Consider the following 9303-nt stretch of genomic DNA (forward strand, 5'->3'; position numbering starts at 1 on the left):
TACATTTACTCAGGTTCCTTTTTACTTTGAGTATATCCATTTTTATGGCGTTTTATGCTTTTATTCATTACATTTCTGGAGGGAAATGTTGTACTTTTAATCCACTAACATTGATATGACTGCTGTAAGTCTACTTTTTCATTTCCCATCTAAAATCCACATATGGCTTAATTTGAATAAGTTTGAGGCCCAAAGAGATACAATTATCTGTATGTATAAGAAACATGTAGTTGTAATTGAATATTTTTTCCATCTTGCATTGGAACATTTTAAGTAAAGGACCTGCATACTTGTTCCATCACTGAAGTTCTTTTATTCACTTGCATGAATAATACAGTAGGATTAATTGTGACAAAAGCCAAAGGCTAATAAGAGATTGCACAATGTCAAGCATGCATTTTTGAGAATAATAAATGTTTCTTTATTTCAACTCGGCAGAATCTTGTGTATATAAAACTATTAGGCTTAACTTCCAGATGAAGAACCGACGCTCATTCTTCAGCCGCAGTAAACACACCTCAGCAGGTCGGCCTCAACTGTAGGTGAGACACTGAAGCCAGCACTGAGGTGTAGGTTTCCTTTGTGTTATTCAACTCTAAAAGCTGCTCGGCTGAGGATCATATTAATTACTTCAAGTAGTTTGAAGGTGAATACTGATCTCTCACACACACACACACACATCTACACACACATGCACGCTCTGGCCTTGCATTCACTCAGAGTCCGAGGAATGCTGAGGTCAAAGAGAAAAGATGGGATTCCCTTTGAGTGAGGAGGGAGGCATAGAGTGTGCAGACCCAGATACAATATCTTTGGACCCTCCTCCTTTTCACTCTTGTCATGCACACAATGCTAAGAGGAATGTTATTCTTCTTTTTTCTTTTTAATCAGTTGCTCACCTAACAGAAACACCATATGAAGGATAAAGAAAGTGCTATATTGTGTTTTTATATATTGTTTCTTTTATTTTCTTTCTCTTATCTAGAGCACAGAGCTTCTGTGTAGAGACAGAAAGGCCTACATTCTTCTTCTCAACAACGCTCCATGCTGGCTTCTCAAATGTGTGATAAAAGTACAAATATTCACCAGGTAACCTTTGCCCTCCACCTCCTCTCCTACTCTCTTTCCCGTGTCTGGTGGCTGTTTTGTCCCCAGGAGTCGTCCAAAATAACACCCACACGGACACACCGTACTGATCAAATGCATTTCTCAAATTCCAGACTACAATAGCTTGTACCAGAGCATTTGAAGCGCTTTCGGTGTCAGATGCTGGCTTTATTGCCCAGTACCAACCCCCCCCCACACTCCTGCTCATCTGCCACCCATCACATCTTGGCTATCGAACCAACTCACCCCACCTCACCTCGGCAACACTAGTACATGTAATACAACACCGGCCTGGGCCAGGTCTCACAGGGCAAAACACAACACACCAGCTGCTGGTCTCTCTCTCTTTCTACTGTTCTCTATAACACACTTGCACACACGCACCTCATACTGCTGATCAAAGACATAAGCACTGCTCTGGAAGAAGTGTCCTCACACAAAACGGTTCTTATCTGAGAGAAGAAAATGTTTTCCACAGTTTCATTAGCAGTTTTCCTGAGAAGTGATAACCATGAGCAAAACAAACGATATGCTAACTAGAGGTTCCTACAGTAACAATGAATAACTACAAAAAGTCAGAGACTTAAAGAAATTGTGCTTTCTTGCAGAGAGTTAGATGAGAAGATCGATACCACTCTAATGTTTATACGCTAACTCAACAGGCAGCAGCTGGATAGCTTAGCTTAGAATTAAGACTGGAAAGGAGCGGAAACAGCTAGCTTAGCTCTGTCCAAAGATAACAGAGAACGAATAAGCATTTCCCAAAATGTCAAACTACTCCTTAAAAGGTGTTGCAGACCTTTGACGTACAACAACAACATAAAAATGCCGTGAACACATACTCAGTATGTACGTTTCTATGTATGTGTGTTTATTCATGAGCATGTGTTTGCTATGGAAGAGGTCATTATTCCCATGCTGTTTGCCAGGCGTTGAAGCTGCTCGTGACCTGCGGGTTAACAAGCCAGAGACCAGAGGAGCTACAAAACACACACATGCACATGTACTCGCACATATGCCGAGCTATGGCTTGATGCTTTCCAGACGCGCCCTCTCTTTCTTTCCCTCCTACATCGCCTGGCACTCTCACTCTCCCCACTCTCCACATCTCCCACACACACACACACACACACACACACACACACACACACACACACACACACACACACACACAAGCACCTCCCCCTTCTCACTCGCTTATCAAAGTTTTTACTTCTTCAGCTTCCCTTTCCCATGCACAGACAAAACACTGCAAAGCTCTTCTCTTTGTTTCTGCTGCACTCATGATGCTGTTTTACCCTCCTTAGGATTCACAGTGGTTACAATCTGAAACTCCTGCAAAACCTGTAGGCATTTCTGTGAACCAACTTACCCAGTAAGTCTAAGGAAGGCAGTAAGACAGATGAAGAGATTGAAGGTCAAAACGACAAACAGAAACATGCATGCTGTCCTCAGGATTTGGCTGAACTTTAAGGAGCATTAACCGCCTCGCATTCGACACCCATCCTTCAGCTTTCCTCACTTCTGCTAAAGCATGGGTCAACAAGCCTTTCAACAGACTCACACACGCACACACACCTGCACACAGAGGCGAAGACATAATGATAAAAGTGATGAAAGTGTATGATCCGAGTGCCTAGATGAATGCCATTGTTTTGATGGCACCTCGTAAATACAGCATCTAGACAGGCTATTACTGCAGAACAGGTTAGAACCAGTTAGTGCTCTAGGAACAGGGTGATGGATGAGAAGGTAAAAGTGCAATCACTCTCTGTGCTTATCTTTATCTCTCTCTATCAATACCGCTGTCTTTCTCTCGCTTTTCGCTCCCCCCGTTCTCTCTATTAGAGACACATTGATCACTAGCTGCTGGCATATCACCTGAGTAATGGCTAAGGGTGTCTGGGCTTTAAAACAACCCCAGTAGAGCGCCAAGAGCTTTATCATGGCGACAAGGCAAATGGCTGTTCACATAATAAAGTGTGTCTATGTATGTGTGCGATCATAACGCAGGGGACTTTGCCATTAAGAGGAGACATCAAACACAACCCAATAAGGATCCCAGACCACCAGACCTGCAACAAAGCGCAGCACTGCTACGCCTCTTTAAGTCATTATTAATCTTTTTAGTATGTGTGTGTGTGTGTGTGTGTGTGTGTGTGTGTGTGTGTGTGTGTGTGTGTTTTAGGTTCCTAAAGCCACACTCTCAATATGCTCAATGTATATTTACACTTTAACCCTTAACTTACTTACTTTCTTGCTCTGAGCTCATCGATCTTCTGACTCTCAGTAAAAAGCTAACAAGTGAAATAGAATTTGAAATAATATTGGGTTGGAGTAAAGTCTCCACATCACAAGTTTCTACTATACGGTTAATGTTCATAGAACACGTATTACATATAGGAGAAGTAGACTGAGTAATAACAATCATGTTTACCTGGTTAAAACTGATCTATCAACAGGATCTTATTCAGTCCCTCCTCATGATGTTATCCCTGCACTGAAACCTGACTTGGACTTTACAGCAAAGGAAGTGGACGAGCAAAAAAACTTGATAGAGACCCTACAATTATAAACCCCTGTTGCTGTTTCTTGTCTCCATCTGTCTTCTTTTCCACTGGTTTATTTTTCTTTAAGCCGAGGGCAGAGGCAGTGAAACTCTCCGCTGGGGGAAGAGAGAGCGAGTGCCACGTTCATGTGTGTGTGTGGGTGCGTGAGCTTGTGTGCGTGGCAGTTTGTGTGTGTTCCTTGTGATGTGGTGGGGTGAGCCGAGGAGGCGGGGCAGAGAACGGGTGGAGGCTGCGGAGGTGAGGAACGAGAAGAAATTGGAAGAGGGAGAAAGAGAGAGAAAGAGAGATCGAGGGAGGATGAAAAAAAAGAGACGTACTGTTGCCACAGTAACTGTTTAGGGTTTGGACGATTTTCCCTAACCATCATGGGCTAGTTTGGAGAATAATGAAACCAGTCTGGCTTTCCTGGCTCTCTCACACCCTGGGTCATGTCAGCACACACACACACACACACACACACACACACACACACACACACACACACACACACACACACACACACACACACACACACACACAGAGCTGAGAGAGTGACACATGTTTTGCTTTAGTACTTGTTTATGTTCATCCAACAGTGGGAGAGCAGAACCTTGGTTAACTATCAATTAAAGCGATGATCATAAAACAAGCACTTGTAAATAAACAGTGCCAAGCGAATGTAGAGAGAGGCAGGAAAAGAGGAAAAGAACAATGTAAAATTAGTAGAAATATCCCAGATGCCTTTTCCTTTTAATAAAGAAGAAATACTTATAAAGTTCTCTTAAACTCTGGACAATATCCAACTTTAACCTTGCAGATTTAAGACACCAACTCTTTGCTATACATGGTTTAATATCCTGGAAAGCAGATATATATTTATTTCTCATGTTATAATGGAGCTTGCAGGCTTCACCCCACCAGGAACCAGTGAGTTTTTCTGGCTTACTGCTTTCAATAAGTACTCTTATAAAACTTTGTGTGTTAATGGAGCTTTAAGCCAGCATATGCTACACATGGAGAGTAATACGTCTCTATGTGTGTGTTAAAGAAGTTTGGAGGTTTGTGTCAAAGTGTGTGTGTGTGTGTGAGTTAATGTTACCTCTGTCTGAGTATAATGAGCTCCCCTGGGCCTCCCTCACCTTCCACCCCTCCCTCCATGCCTCCCTCCTTTTCCCTAAACTTGGCCCTATTAACCCTTCGTTTCCCCCTGTATGTTTATTTAAGTAGGGGATGTTGGGGAGGAAAGGTGAGTCGACCGCCTGTACACATGTTTATTTATACATAGGTAGGTATAAGGACTTGTGGAGGGGGGAAATGGGGAGAATGAGTTGATGTGACTTTGATTTTTGTCTTTGGGTTCCAAGAAACGACCACATTTGTCTGCTGGGGAACAAAAAGAGAAAGAGACGTCGGGTCAGTGGCTTCACACCTTGGATTGACCCAGTGGCGCATAATGCAGAGGTTAACTCTATCGCTAACATGCTGAACATGAAGCCGCCAAAGGTGGCCGCTCTTCTCCTCCAGTCTGACCTGAAACTTTAGGGGATCAAGGGTCAGGATCTGCCCTTTACTAGCGTGGGTGTATCCCACCTCAGGGTGCACCTGAACACAAACTTTATCACATGATGAAACTCCTGCCAGTAAACACACTTTGCAAACTAACATACACACGCGTGCGCTCAAAAAACATTCTCACTGTTGGTCAGCGTTTAACATTTAGTATCGATACCACTCTTTAATCTGTACAGTAAATATGAAGCTGGAGCCAGCAGAGGATTAGCTTAGTTCAGCATTAAGACCAGACGCAGAAGGAAAGAGCGAGCACTTAAAGGAACTCTAAAAGCTTACGGAAAGCTCCATTTTATCTCATTTGTTAAATCCGTACAAAAGCCACCAATGTGTAAAAATTACAATTCCCTTTGTAATGTTACGGGGCTGTTTCTTAGCTGGGTCAGGGACTTTCCTTGAGTCTCTGCTGTTTGCTGCACCCAAGCAAGAACTATATTGTTTGCTTATTTTATGGTGCGGTTCGGACAGTGGTATCGATCTTCTCATGTAACTCTTGGATTAGCATATTTCCCAAAACGTTGAAACACATAGATATATTAACTCACAAGATAAAAGCTTATTAAGTATATCATCTTAACAAAAGGGATGGCACAAGGGGCACAAACATTTTAACATCATTGCTTCGGGGTTGCAACTTGCAGGCTGAGAGCCGCCTCAGCTGTGACCTCTGAGCTTATCTGTGACGCGGAATAACAAACTGTAAATCAAATATTTGCTGTTTGTTCTCGGATTATGAACAAACCAACCTGATTCAGTGGCATCAGGCGCAAAGAACATAAATGTGACTCGTCTGAATTACCCTGGATATTTATAGCTCTGTCAAAGGCCGCGGCCGTATTAATCCTTGTTGCAGTACAATATTTGTATAAGGGTGTTTGGGACAGTAGTGATGCGGTCAGATGCAGGGATAAAGTGATTACACCCGAAGCTTAGTCCAAGACATTCTTTGGCTCTCCGCGTTACTACTGACTTAAATAGACTATCACAAATCCTGCTAAATGTCACAGATATCCCACAGGGTTACACGTGCTTTAATACAAAACCAATTAAAAAGATTGTAGCTATGATTCCTGTGTTTTCAGTGTAATTTATCCACCTAAGAGACAGAAGCTGCACTTGTACATATAGTAAGTGAAGTAGCTTGCATCAGGTAGGTTATTGGCCATCTGACAGATTTTCTGGTGTGGATTTGGATTTGGCTGGGCCCAGTTTGAGGTAGAGCCAGGGGGGGACTCAGACCTCAAAATAGGAGTGTTACCTCACCAGGGATTTCCCAGCTGCCCGCCTCTTTCTGTCTATTCTGTTATCACCTGCACCCAATACTTTATCCCTCCTCCCTGCTGCTAGTAAATGAGTGCCATTTAGGCCTCTTATAGCAGATTAGTGCCATGCTTCCACCTCAATGCACCTGATCTCAGTCCAGCCGTCTCGCTGTGTTGACATCGCAGTCATGTTGTCAGGGGATTTGACGAAAAAAAAAAAAAAGAAGAACTTGTGCAAATAGGGCAGGACAATCTGTAAGACTCTTTCCCTCACTCTGTTTTTTGAAAAACGATGCAGTCAATGGATTACTGTGCGAAAGGGCAAGCTATTTTGAAAGGGACAACTTGATCTCACTGATACTGAGAGAGGGAGTGGGAAATGAAAAGAAAGAGAAGGGTAAAGAAAAATACAACAAACAGAAAGGCAAATACAGGTTGACATCCACATATGAAAATGTAGAGACAGACAGAGACAGACAGCAAAGGTGAGACAGGGCGACGCCAGTAGGAAATAGAACGAGGTGGATGGAGGCGAATGGAATCCCAGGTCTTTTCAAGTGTTGCCCAGCGTTGGTTAAGTCTCGGAGCTGCTGCCAGGGTGCAGTTCTCAGTGCCACTCTAGCACAGTGAGCCTTTGTAACTCTGGTTCTCAGAGGAGCTCAGGGCCGCTCCAGCTGGCCCGTTCTCAACCAGGTTTTCTCATGTCGGGCACTGACAATCAGGCACAGTGGGGTATAGTGGATACGGGGGAATTCTGAGCATGCTTTTTTCGTTTTTTCCCCCTTTCCAAAATAGCAACTAAAATCTTTAGTTGAAGAACACGCTGGGCAAATGCTACAGATCACCAATCCAGCATTTTAACAGCAAACAGAGCCCTTTTTAAATAGAGGTCTTTGTTGCATTCACTGTGGTTACTAGTCTGCTGGGAGCTCTAAATACAGCAGAAACAATACTTATACTGTACCACATTGAATAGTGTTATATACCCATACTAGCACACTGTTGAAAGGCTCATGTTTGGCAGCTCCAAGTGCTTAACATTTAACATGGATAGAAAGTAACAATCTAATCGCAATTACCTTCATTACTGTGATTGAAAAGCTTGTTTTATGCACTTTTTTGACATTCTGCATTGTACTTACATTGTTGAGGAACTTTTTTCATACCAAACTATTATGTTGCAGTTGTGAGGATAATCCATTTAAAGCCGCTATAATTAATATTTGTATTAACAATGGCTGACATGACTTGTATGTGAAAGGGGTTGCATAACCTATAGAGAATTATCACCCGATTCTGCAGTTTCCCCTTTATTGTCTTTCAGCTCATTGTTTCGGGTATCCAGCCCTTAACGTTACTGTTTTGGTTCAGTCTCAGTGTCATTAGTATCATTTTCATCCATAGCAGACAATTTATCCCAAACAATTAGCTGACATGTTTGCCATATCAACTTAAACGTTGATGATATCCCAATGTTGTGTTCACAGCTCTCAGTCTCTGCTGCCCCTAAATGGCCAACAATTCTGCTAGTGTAATTTGAAATGTCCTTTAAAGGAATATATGGTAAACCTAACTGTATCCACCTGGTTTAAAACTGAACTGCAGTAGGATTATTTGATAGGTGGTGTTAGTTATGTGAGATCTGGTAACTGTGAAGGCCATGGCAAATGATTTACATCATCTCACACTCATCAAATCAGTCGGCGACTACTCGAGCCCTGAATGAAAGCATCTGCACTTGTCATGTTTAGGTTTTCCTTTCATTTGCCACCTGTCTGTAGCTCATGGCTAGCTGGAGAAAAGAAGAGCTGTCCTAAAATCTGAGATGACCCCATCAATAGTAGCATTCATCATTCAGTAATATGCCTGCTCGTCAGAGTTAAGAGGTGAAAATAAATCACAGCTTAAAAGCAGGTTGGCAACAGAAGGTTTAACAACAACCTTGCAGCTCCTCCTCCTCTCCTTCCACTCTTTCTGCACAGATGCACAGATAAGAGGAGACAATGCACTTCTTTGAACACAGACTGGGAGGAGAGGAGTTGACTGATGAGCAGGCTTAAACACACACGCGACACACACACACGCACACGCACACACACACACGCACACACACGCACACACAGAGCTGAGAGAGTGACACATGTTTTGCTTCAGTACTTTATCAGGCTTTGTCAAGAGGTTTGTGACAGGCACATCTCCATGAGTGTGTTATCATCTCTCTTTATGAGTCTCTGACAGGAAGTAAGGCTGCACTCTAAATTACACGTCTCTGTGTCCGCAATCCTGCCTGCTGAACAAAACAGTCGCTTCATAACCGTCCGTCTGCGAGACAAAGCCTCTTTACATTTTATGGTCAAAGGAACAAGTTATTGCAGGTACACATGCACACACACATACACACTGAGGCTCGTCCTCAGCGATGAGATGTTTGTGATAGAGGAGTGTGTATAAAACAAGCAGGCAGCTGAAAGGGCACTTTGCCACTTGGCACACAGCCATTTTCCATTTAACGTCCCTTCCTTTCTCCTTCATTTCACCCTGCGTGCATTAACCTGGAGTTGTTTCCACCTTGCTTCTCCCTTTCTTTGGAATGCACACTTTTAGATTTCACGACGTACCGATCCATCATACGGGAGAGTGTTTGGGCGTAGATGTTAGTGTGTGGCCAGATTCTTTAGGACTTAGAGAGCTTCTCTGTTTTGGTGATCAGATTGTCATCAGAGGAGAGGAGCGGGGGAATGAGGACAGATGTGGAGGAGGAACGAGCAGTGGGAAAGATTACCCGGGCAGCTGCAGGCGGAGCAGCTACACTTACA

The sequence above is a fragment of the Cottoperca gobio genome, chromosome 4 (genome assembly GCF_900634415.1).
Source record: "Cottoperca gobio chromosome 4, fCotGob3.1, whole genome shotgun sequence".
Lineage (NCBI taxonomy): Eukaryota > Metazoa > Chordata > Actinopteri > Perciformes > Bovichtidae > Cottoperca > Cottoperca gobio.